The 9,569-nt window shown below is 40.8% G+C and overlaps 1 long non-coding RNA gene across 1 annotated transcript; it reads left to right on the top strand.

Moving 5' to 3' along the window:
• The first annotated feature begins 7,702 nt into the window (after positions 1–7,702).
• On the top strand, positions 7,703–8,362 carry LOC110569227 (uncharacterized). Its single transcript, XR_002479347.2, has 3 exons — positions 7,703–7,920; positions 8,018–8,131; positions 8,250–8,362. It is a non-coding gene; the product is annotated as an uncharacterized LOC110569227 (long non-coding RNA).
• Positions 8,363–9,569: the final 1,207 nt, after the last annotated feature.

Consider the following 9,569-nt stretch of genomic DNA (forward strand, 5'->3'; position numbering starts at 1 on the left):
CTGGACAGGAAAAATGTGGCACATATACACCATGGAATATTATGCAGCCATTAAAAAGGAGGAGTTCACATCCTTCGTAGGGACATGGATGAACCTGGAAAACATCATTCTCAGCAAACTGACACAAGAACACAAAATCAAACACCACATGTTCTCACTCATAGGCGGGTGTTGAACAAGGAGAACACATGGACACAGGGAGGGAAGCACTATACACGGGGGTCTGTTGGGGGGGAGGGGGGATAGTGGGGGGGGTGGGGAGTTGGGGAGGGATAGCATGGGGAGTAATGCCAGATATAGGTGAAGGGGAGGGAGGCAGCAAATCATACTGCCACGTGTGCACCTGTGCAACAACCTTGCATGTTATTCACATGTACCCCAAAACCTAAAATGCAATAAAAAAAAAAAAAAAAAAAAAAAAAAAAAAAGAAATTATCTCGATTACCTTTTCTTTAAATGTAGATGGGCATTCTTCTAGGTTAAATTATGAACCCTCCTAAGATTGATAAATATTATCACTTATATTTTCATCAAGCAGAAATATAGTATCTGCTTGGAGAAATGTGCTTCTTAAAGTAAGTCCCCATGGCATGAGTTTAAATCCCAACTTTGCTAGTTAAAAGCCTTATGGTAAGTTAGACATCCATAATGCCCAATCTATAAAGTCCTAATCTGCCAAGTGTATAAACTGATGTCTTCTACACAGGACTGTTGTGACAATTAAATGAGCAAGTGTATCTAAAGCTCCTGTCACACAAAATATATGCAATAAATGACACCACTTCTCTTACGTAACTCCTAAGCTAAAGATAAATAAGATGTGAAATTAATACCTGCATAAATAAGATGGAAACTTCCTGGAAAATAAACAGCTATTTAAAAAAAAAAAAAAAAAAAAAAAAAAAAAAAAGAAATGGAATTTCAAAATGAGCATCAGACTTATTTTTCAAGTGCCTTGTCATAAATGCATTGCTACCCATGTAATATAGTAATTTTCCCTTGTGTGATAAAGATAGCACTAAAGAAGAATGAGCCTTGTCTGATAAAATGGCTTTTGTTAATCTTCTAATGTTTTTATTTTGTTGTAAAATTATGATTAGTTTCAAGAGAGTAGCAAACAGGTTATGATCAGAGTTGAGTATTATTGCTATCCAGATATATTTAGTTAATGCCTGCTGTTTATTTCAAAAACAAAATGTTCCATTAAGAAAAATCAATGATAATGGTTAGACTTTATTATCAAGAAATTATACCTGTTATGTAAACCTTGCTAATTATAAGTGCTTGGATTCATTTGGGTGATATAACAGATGAAAAAGGCCATTTATTAGGAGAAGTACTTGGCGTTTGTACCTGCATAATAAAACTAAAATAATAAGAAACAAGCCAAGGAAAGAAAAAAATGTTAATGAGGAATGGAATTTGCCCAGGAATGAGTTATAGTAGGAGACAGCCTGGAGTGTGGGATTAACACTGAGTGCTTCATCCTGGATATCAAGTTCCCTGTGACAACTCTAACAGCCCGTCCTTGTCTCCCCCTCTTTCCACTTTACTTCTTAGTTTTTCTGGCTGAGCTCCTGTATGTACACGCTTCAGCTTCTATTAACTCCTGTCTTTGTAACTTCAGCGCTGACCTCTTGCCCATGGTTCAGTCTGCCCTCTGGCCATCTCTGCCTGGATGTCTCCTAGGAACCCGAACTCTACGCGTTCAAATAGAGTTTATCTCTCATCCTCTTCTTGAGTGTCATAGTGACAGCCCTCACTTCTCCATCCCTCACACCCACATCCCATCAGCCGTACCTTCTTGTTTCCAGTCAGAGATTTCTCTCTCAAATCTAGACTCTGCATTTGCTCACTCCCACCGCCTTAGTCTGGATCATCATTGCCTTTTGTTTTAATGACTATAAACCTATACATCTAACCAGTGGACTCATAGGATATAGTCACTAAAGCAATTTTATGTTTGTCTTCTATAGTCTTTTATTTTAAAATTGTTCACTCAACTTTTAATTTTCAAATATTTCAAACCGACAGAAAAGTTGAAATAACAAAACAATAAGCACATGTATAAACTTTACCTTCTAGATTCATCAGTTGCTAACACTTTGTGAGCTGTCTTTCTCTGTGCGAATCTCTCGTGCTCTCTCCCTGTCCCCACTCCTCTGTTGCTGTCTCCTGTGATCCATTTTCTACATCTCTGTACAGAACCCAACCCTGCTTTGGCTCCCTAAAGACGGTGGCTTGGGACTGATGTGGACACTGGCCTTCCCATCTGTTTCTAATGGTCTGACTCCAATAGTAAAAGGTGTTTGATTTCAGACAGAAGCAGAGGGAGACAGCAGAAGAAAAAGGGTTACTTTGATGAGAAATGTTGTGAGCCTTGGCAAGCCATGTGCTTGTATGTCTGGGTGTCAGCATTTGCAAGGAAGTCATTTTCTTAGACTACAGGTTGGCCACATGGGGGCTCAGGGTGGGGTCAGAATGTTGTGTGAGACTGTGGCCCCTCAGAGAAATGTCCTTATGGATGACACTGGCAGATACAACTGGGCCCAGATACCTCCTTGAAGTGACTGGCTCTTTGTTAGTGGACATTGAGAGCATAAGGTGTGAACAAACTTGCTTCTGAACACTTGGTGATTTTCAGAATGGGTAAGACCTTAAGGCTGAGGAGGTGATGGTGACCACAAAAACCTCATGAATGCAGGTAGAGGACATAAAACAGCATGATGTGAGCATTGTTGTTATGGTGACCTCACAGGCTAGTGAAGCCTGAGGACATAGGGATAGGAAAAAAAAATATCGAAAGAAATCTATTTATTTCAATGAGAACATTTTCTTTACCCCATAGTTTGCCATGGTCCTAATTATGTACAAGTTATCCATCATTCCACCTTTGCATTTTGATGATATATATGTGATATAAACACATGTGACAATCTGTTTGGCCAATTGATCTTCAAAGTCATTGAGGATTATTAGTACTGATTTTGTTTTAATACATACATGATTTTTTTTTGTCTGAATGAACTACTCTGCTTTTCAAGTCATTAAAGCAAAACTCAAATCCTTACTGTTTCAAAAAATATTACTAATGGGCTTATTTGTTCAAAAACATCTGCTTTTCATCAGAGGCAACTGAGGCAATGTGTTGCAGATTGTATTTTCCAAAGATGATGACAATGGTCTCTCCTACCCCTTGTTCTCTTATAATGTGACTGACATTTAACTTACAAAATGGTGGCGACTGTGTCCTTCCTCTTGAATGCAGGTGGATTTTGAGGTTGCATTGATCAACGGAGTACTGAGGAAGTGAATCTCTGTGGCTTCCAAAGATAGATCATGAAAATGCCATGCACCTCTGCTTTGCTCTGTTGGCACAATTGTTCTTGGCATCCAACCACCACACTTTAAGAAAGCCCAGCTATCTCACATGGAGAGGCCATATGAAAAGGCCATGTATAGGTATTTCAGCTAACAGCCTAGCTGAGATTCCAGCTGACCACCAGGATCCATCACCAGACATGTGAGCATGCCAGATGATTCCACTCTTTGGCTGTTGAGTAACCCTCAGTCTTTGAGTCTTCCTAGTTGGGTACACAGTTATCAGAGGGCAAAGACAAGCCCTCCTTCTGTGCTCTGTTCAAATTCCTGACCCACAGAATCTGTGAGCATAATGAAATGCCTGTTCTATACTATTAAGTTTTAGGGTGTTTGCTATGCAGCAGTAGCAACTGGAACAGCATGTAACACCTTTTTCTGGTTTTTTAACAACTCCATGAGTTTTGATCATCTAAAAATGTTTTATAAATGAATCAATTTGAAGACATTTTCTTTATCCAGTATCATAAAGTCCCTAATTTGAGAAACATCTCTCTGAAGTCCTTTAATCAAGCATGCCTGGGCAGTCAGAAAAGCTTGTCAGGTAATTTTCCTAGGAGTCTTTGTGTGGAAGACAAACAAGCCTCTTGAGAAAGAATTCATCCTGACCAAAGAGACTCTGCTCAAGAACTTGGTGCCAGGGTAATGGTCTAATGTTCCAGGACTGGTCAACTTTGAGAATAGTTCAGTACCATCACTTGACTTGCCTTGCAGCCCAGGCACCATAGACCTACCCCTGAATTCCACAGAGAGATGAATTGCAATAAAAGAAAGAGGAAAAGGAAAGGAGTGCTTGAGTCGCTCTTCCTCAGGGCCTTGGGAATATGAGTCAACAGGTTCAGCAGCACTGGTACCAACTGCCTTGGCCACATCAGAAGGCATCTGACCTAGGATGTTGGGCATTGGGTGCCTCACTGTTAACTTTGGTAGACTTGGCAGAAAGCCAGAGGAGAGGGGCAAATGGTGCTTGCTATGTGGAAGCAGGGAGGACCATATTCACCCATTTATTCATTCACTCTGCAGTAGGCACTCTTAACTGTCCATGACTTATGTTTTTCTTTTCTGTAATAACAAAATTGTAGTTGGCATGTGGCTGCCAAGTTATCCTATGTTTTTCAGCTTTTCTTGTAGTTAGGTGTTGTCATGTGGAATGGAAGAAGTGATTTGTGCCTCTTGCAGTGCTGAGACTTTTATACCTGATATGCATCTTCATGCTATTTTTTTCCTTTCTACTGGTTGGAATCTATCAAGTCAACCTGGATATGCAGATGAAGATAATACCATGGGTCTCTGAATGACCACATGGAGCAAAGCCACCCACTGACATGGGATGCTCACTACTAATTTTTAGGTAAATAACAAACTATCTTTTTTCAATCTTTGAATTATTGTTGAGTCTTTGTTTTATTATTTTACCCTTAACCTAAATCTGCTTATCTATCCAAAAAATATTTACTGAACTATATATTATGTTCTGTGAAAGACGATGAGGTTACAATGGCAAGCTTAAAATTCACCAGGGGAAGCAGACAAAATATAATTACAATTGTGATACATGCTAAATCCTCTAGAGGAGAGATGCATGGTGAAATGAGAGTGTGTATTCAGGGGAATCGATGCAGTCATGGGCATTAACGAAGTCCTCTGTGAAAAAAATAATAATTGAAGTCTTCAGGAAGAGTGAGCTTAATTTGTGGGTAGGAGGCAATCAGCAGAGATCATTCTAGGCAGAAGGGATAGCATGTCCAAAGGCCCCAGGGTAGCAGTTTGCATGGTACATCTGAGGATCTGAAAGAAGGCCAGTGTGGCTGACATGAAGGGAAAGAGCATTGTTCAAGGTTTGGCTGGACAGATAGAACAAGGTCAAGCCATGAGGGGATTTGTAAGCCAGATCTTCGTCTTTATCTTAAGAGCAAAGAGATTGTCATTAACTAAACAAAGACTAGAGCTCTTCAGGAGTTAAAGCAGAGGGATGATGTCAGAGTTGTACTTTGAAATGATTTCTTTGGCAGCTATGTGGGGAGCAAGGAGAGTTTAGAGAGTCTAGTTAGGAGGCGATTGCACTTGGGAACACATGCGACAGATCCTCTGGGATTCCCGAATAATTAGAAGGTGATTTTGAGTTGGGGCTAGAATTCTCAAAGTTATGGGTAGGCATGAGCCAATGAAATACAATTTTGTGTTTGAAACCCTTGTTTTGCATGCAGGCTGGTAGGCCAGAGAAGTTCGTATCACAAAAGTACAACTACAACATCTTTATTTAGTGAAGCCCCAATTGAGGCACATGGTCTGACAATGGGACAAATACTTGAAGTTTCAATGTACTTCTTGGAAAGTCTGGATTGTAGTACTGCTGGATTAAGTTGAGTCAGATTTGATGGCTCATACTTTCAAGTAGTATAGAGATATAGAAACGCTTTAGGTTATTTTGTCCAACCTCAGGATGGGGCATGAACATCTTGATTGAGTGTGAACATTTAATGCATTCTTAAGATGCATTATCTACATGATATCAAACTGCTGATGAGTATCAAGTCATCTGATACGCAGAAGGCTATTTCCTCTTTAATTTTTACATTATTGTCACTGATTTGGGCAGTCTAAGGCCCTGTACAGTTTGAAGTCAATACTTTAGGCCCTCATTTTTTCTTCACTCTACAAAGAAGACTCTTGAGCTGCTGTCAGAGGTTTTGTTCTTAGGTGGTGGTGTACAGTGTGTTCTGTGTTCTACTGTGACTCTGACATTAATGCTTTAGTTGTAGTTTTTTCCTCTGGGCAAATTCATTGATGAAAAATGTAACCATGGTAATGATTTAAATTTTCACTATAGAAAAAGGGAGATACAGAAATTTAAAACTGTTTTCCAGACACATAGGCCAATGAAACGATAGAGAACTCAGAAATAAGACTGCATACCTACAACCAACTGATCTTTGACAAAGTCAACAATAACAAACAATGAGGAAAGGACTCCCTGTTCAATAAATGATACTGGGAGAAGTGGTTATCCATGTGCAGAAGAATGAAACTGGACCCCTACCTATCACTGTATACAAAAATTAACTTGAGATGGATTAAAGACTTAAATATAAGACCTCACACTATAGAGATCCTAGAAGAAAACTTAGGAAGGATCCTAGAAGAAAATTTAGGAAGTATCCTTGTCAACATTGGCCTTAGCAATAAATTTATGACCAAGTCCTCAAAAACAATTGCAGCCAAACTAAAAATTGACAAGTGAGACATGACTAAAGAGCTTCTGCACAACAAGAGAAACTATCAACAGAGTAAACAGACAACCGACAGTGCTATTTGCTAGCACTCTCCTGGTGGCAAGTGAAAGAAACTGAACTAGGGAAAGCAGAAAAGAGGATTTACTGGTTAATAGAACTGGAAGGGAGGAGGAGTCAACATTAGGGACAAATGGAACCAGGGACTTGAACATTGTGAGGAGTTCTGTTCCTGCTTGTCCTGGCTTCTCTGAGCATCAACTTGTCTGCTCACGTTAGCTTTTCATGTGGCTGGAGCCATGGTTGCTATAGCTCCAGCCTCACACGTTTACAGTTCCAATACTAGAGAGGAAAGGTCCTCTCTCCTAAGTTCGTTTGAAAAAACCAGGGGAGAATTCTGATTGGCTGGATTGGAGTCACATGTCTATTCCTGGACCAATCACAGTGACCAAAGTGTGAGACTTTATGATTGGCCCGATTGGATCAAGCGCCTACCTCTTGGCACATGTTGGAAACACTCATCAGAACCACCTGGTTTGAAAAGGCATCTACCTAAAGATGCTGTTCTGGGCACTGTTTTGATACATTTTTCCTTAAAATACATTTTTCCTTTGATACAGTTTTCCTTCCCTCTATTTCCTTATATTTATATATTTTTAAAATGACATGAAGGACAGAGCCTCTGTTAAGTCCTAATTGCTCTACCGAGTGGTTGCATCTCAATATCCTTAATGAAAGTGGTCGGTCAATGTCTTTCTCTTTTTTTTTTTTTTTTGAGGCAGAGTCTTGGTCTGTCATCTAGGGTGGAGAGCAGTGGTGATCTCGGCTCACTGCAACCTCTGCCTCCCGGCTATAAGCGATTCTCCTGCCTCAGCCTCCCGAGTAGCTGGGATTATAGGTGTGCTCAACCACACCCTGTTAATGTTTGTATTTTTTGTAGAGATGAGGTTTCACCATGTTGTTCATGATGGTCTCGATCTCTTGACCTCGTGATCCGACCACCTCGGCCTCGCAAAGTGCTGAGATTACAGGCGAGAGCCATGGCACCTGGCCCCAGTGTCTTTTTTAACAAGGAGGGAGTGCTTAGGGCAGGCGCCCCAGGATTCCAGGGTAGGGCTCAGGCCGGGTAGCCTGGGAAGCAGGGCCGATTGAATATGTGTGAAATGCAGGGCACACAGTAAATGGGCTGTAGTGGAAATCCTACATCTGTGATACTGGAGGGGTTTCTGTATTTCTGGCTGCTGGTAGGTAAGAACCAGAAATTTCTGTGTGCTGAAAACTAGAACACAGAAAGATTGGTGCTTGTTATGAGGTGAGAGAGGGAAAGAGAGAGAAACTGTGCAGGTCTTTTTTCTCAACCTGTGCTCACCACCTTCGTCTCTCTTTTGGCATGTCTCTCAACTTAGAAGTTTGCTTGGGGGCTTCCCCAGCCAGCTCTGTGCTCCTCAAGGCAGGAAACAATGCTTGCCAATCTTTTTGACTCATTTTTAATCAGCTTGGAAATTTAATCAGAATAATGCCAGGTACATGCAATTGTAAAAAAAAAAAAATCTATTAATTAGCTACTCACAGGCTTGCCTTCTCAAGTTAAATTTAAATCCCGAGGAGAAAATGACATACAGCTCTGTTCTGTACCTCCAGGTATGGAAACCACTGCCTCGGATTAAAGCCTCAGTGAAGATGCTGCTTTGGAGGGATTCAGTTTTAGAGGAGAAAGGAGGTCATGAGAGCTCATTACTGGATCACTGACTGGTAAGAATTATAAAGAGCTCTCTTTTTTCTTTTCTTATATATGTGCACTACATGCATTTTTTTGGTGTGACAACAGTGCTTATAAAGGACCAAGCATTCACTCTGCTAATGACAGTTGACATTTCTAGTCACCCGAGAAACAAGGATCCTTAATTTCAAGAGATGTGCATTGAGGTGGTACCAATGGGTACACAGCGTAGACTCTTTGGGGAACTGAACACTCAGAATGGACACATGTTTAATTTAACTCAGAAACACACTAAACACATGCAGTGGGACAGTTTGTCTGCAGTGTCTGACTACTCTTTATGACCATGACCTTGGTTCATTTATCTCCCCAGAATTTGATCAGGAGTAGCTCTTGCCTCAGCTGTGGCAAGTGTGCTGCCCAGTGGCTAGCCTATTACTGGCAATCTTGCTGAAATAAAGGTCTTGATTCAACAGTGCAGGGGTGGGATCAGAGATTCTGCATTTCTAACCAGTTTCCAGGTGGTGCCAAGGCTGCTGGTTCCAGGGTCACGCTTTGAGTAGCAAGGGACTAAGTCACAGACACAGGGGAGGTGAGAGCCCAGACACCTTAATTGTGTAGCTGATGTCAATGTCTGGGAGCTTCTGGTGCAGAGGATCCCAGGCAAGCCCTAATTTGTTCTCTGAATCCTGTTTTTCCCCTTTTTATTTTCCCCTTCATTTCCATGGATTCCACAAGAGATGTGTTCTTTGAACAGAGCCCCTTTTCTGAGCTAATTTGAGGGGATTCTATCCTGTTCTTGCAGCCAGATGAGCCTTGCTAGGTCAAGAAACAGATACATCAGTATTTAGAGAAGAGTTCACGGGTTAGGCATGTATGAGGTACAAATAACCAGACTCTGCCTCCCCCCGGCTATGGCCTGGCAACTTTCTCTTTCTTCCCTACCTCTCCATCAGCTGGACACTTCAAGTCTGTGCCTACAGGGCAAGACCTTCTTTTGACCCTGTTAACTTGCTCATTTCTCTAATCAACTTGTCTGGTTAAGAAATGTAGTTTCAAAATGGAAACACCTCCAATACTGCAAAGTGAAGAAAGCAGAACATTTAGCTGTTTGATATAAAAACAATCTGAAAATACAGTAAGTGAATCCATGGTTAAAATGCTAAACAGTAAATTTATTTGCAAAGTGAATCACACGTTAGTTGTGCTTTCGCTGTAGCCCAGAATAATTTGCTGTTATA

Source organism: Aotus nancymaae, unplaced genomic scaffold (genome assembly GCF_030222135.1).
Source record: "Aotus nancymaae isolate 86718 unplaced genomic scaffold, 86718_ANA_hifiasm-v0.15.2.pri h1tg000016l, whole genome shotgun sequence".
Classification (NCBI taxonomy): domain Eukaryota; kingdom Metazoa; phylum Chordata; class Mammalia; order Primates; family Aotidae; genus Aotus; species Aotus nancymaae.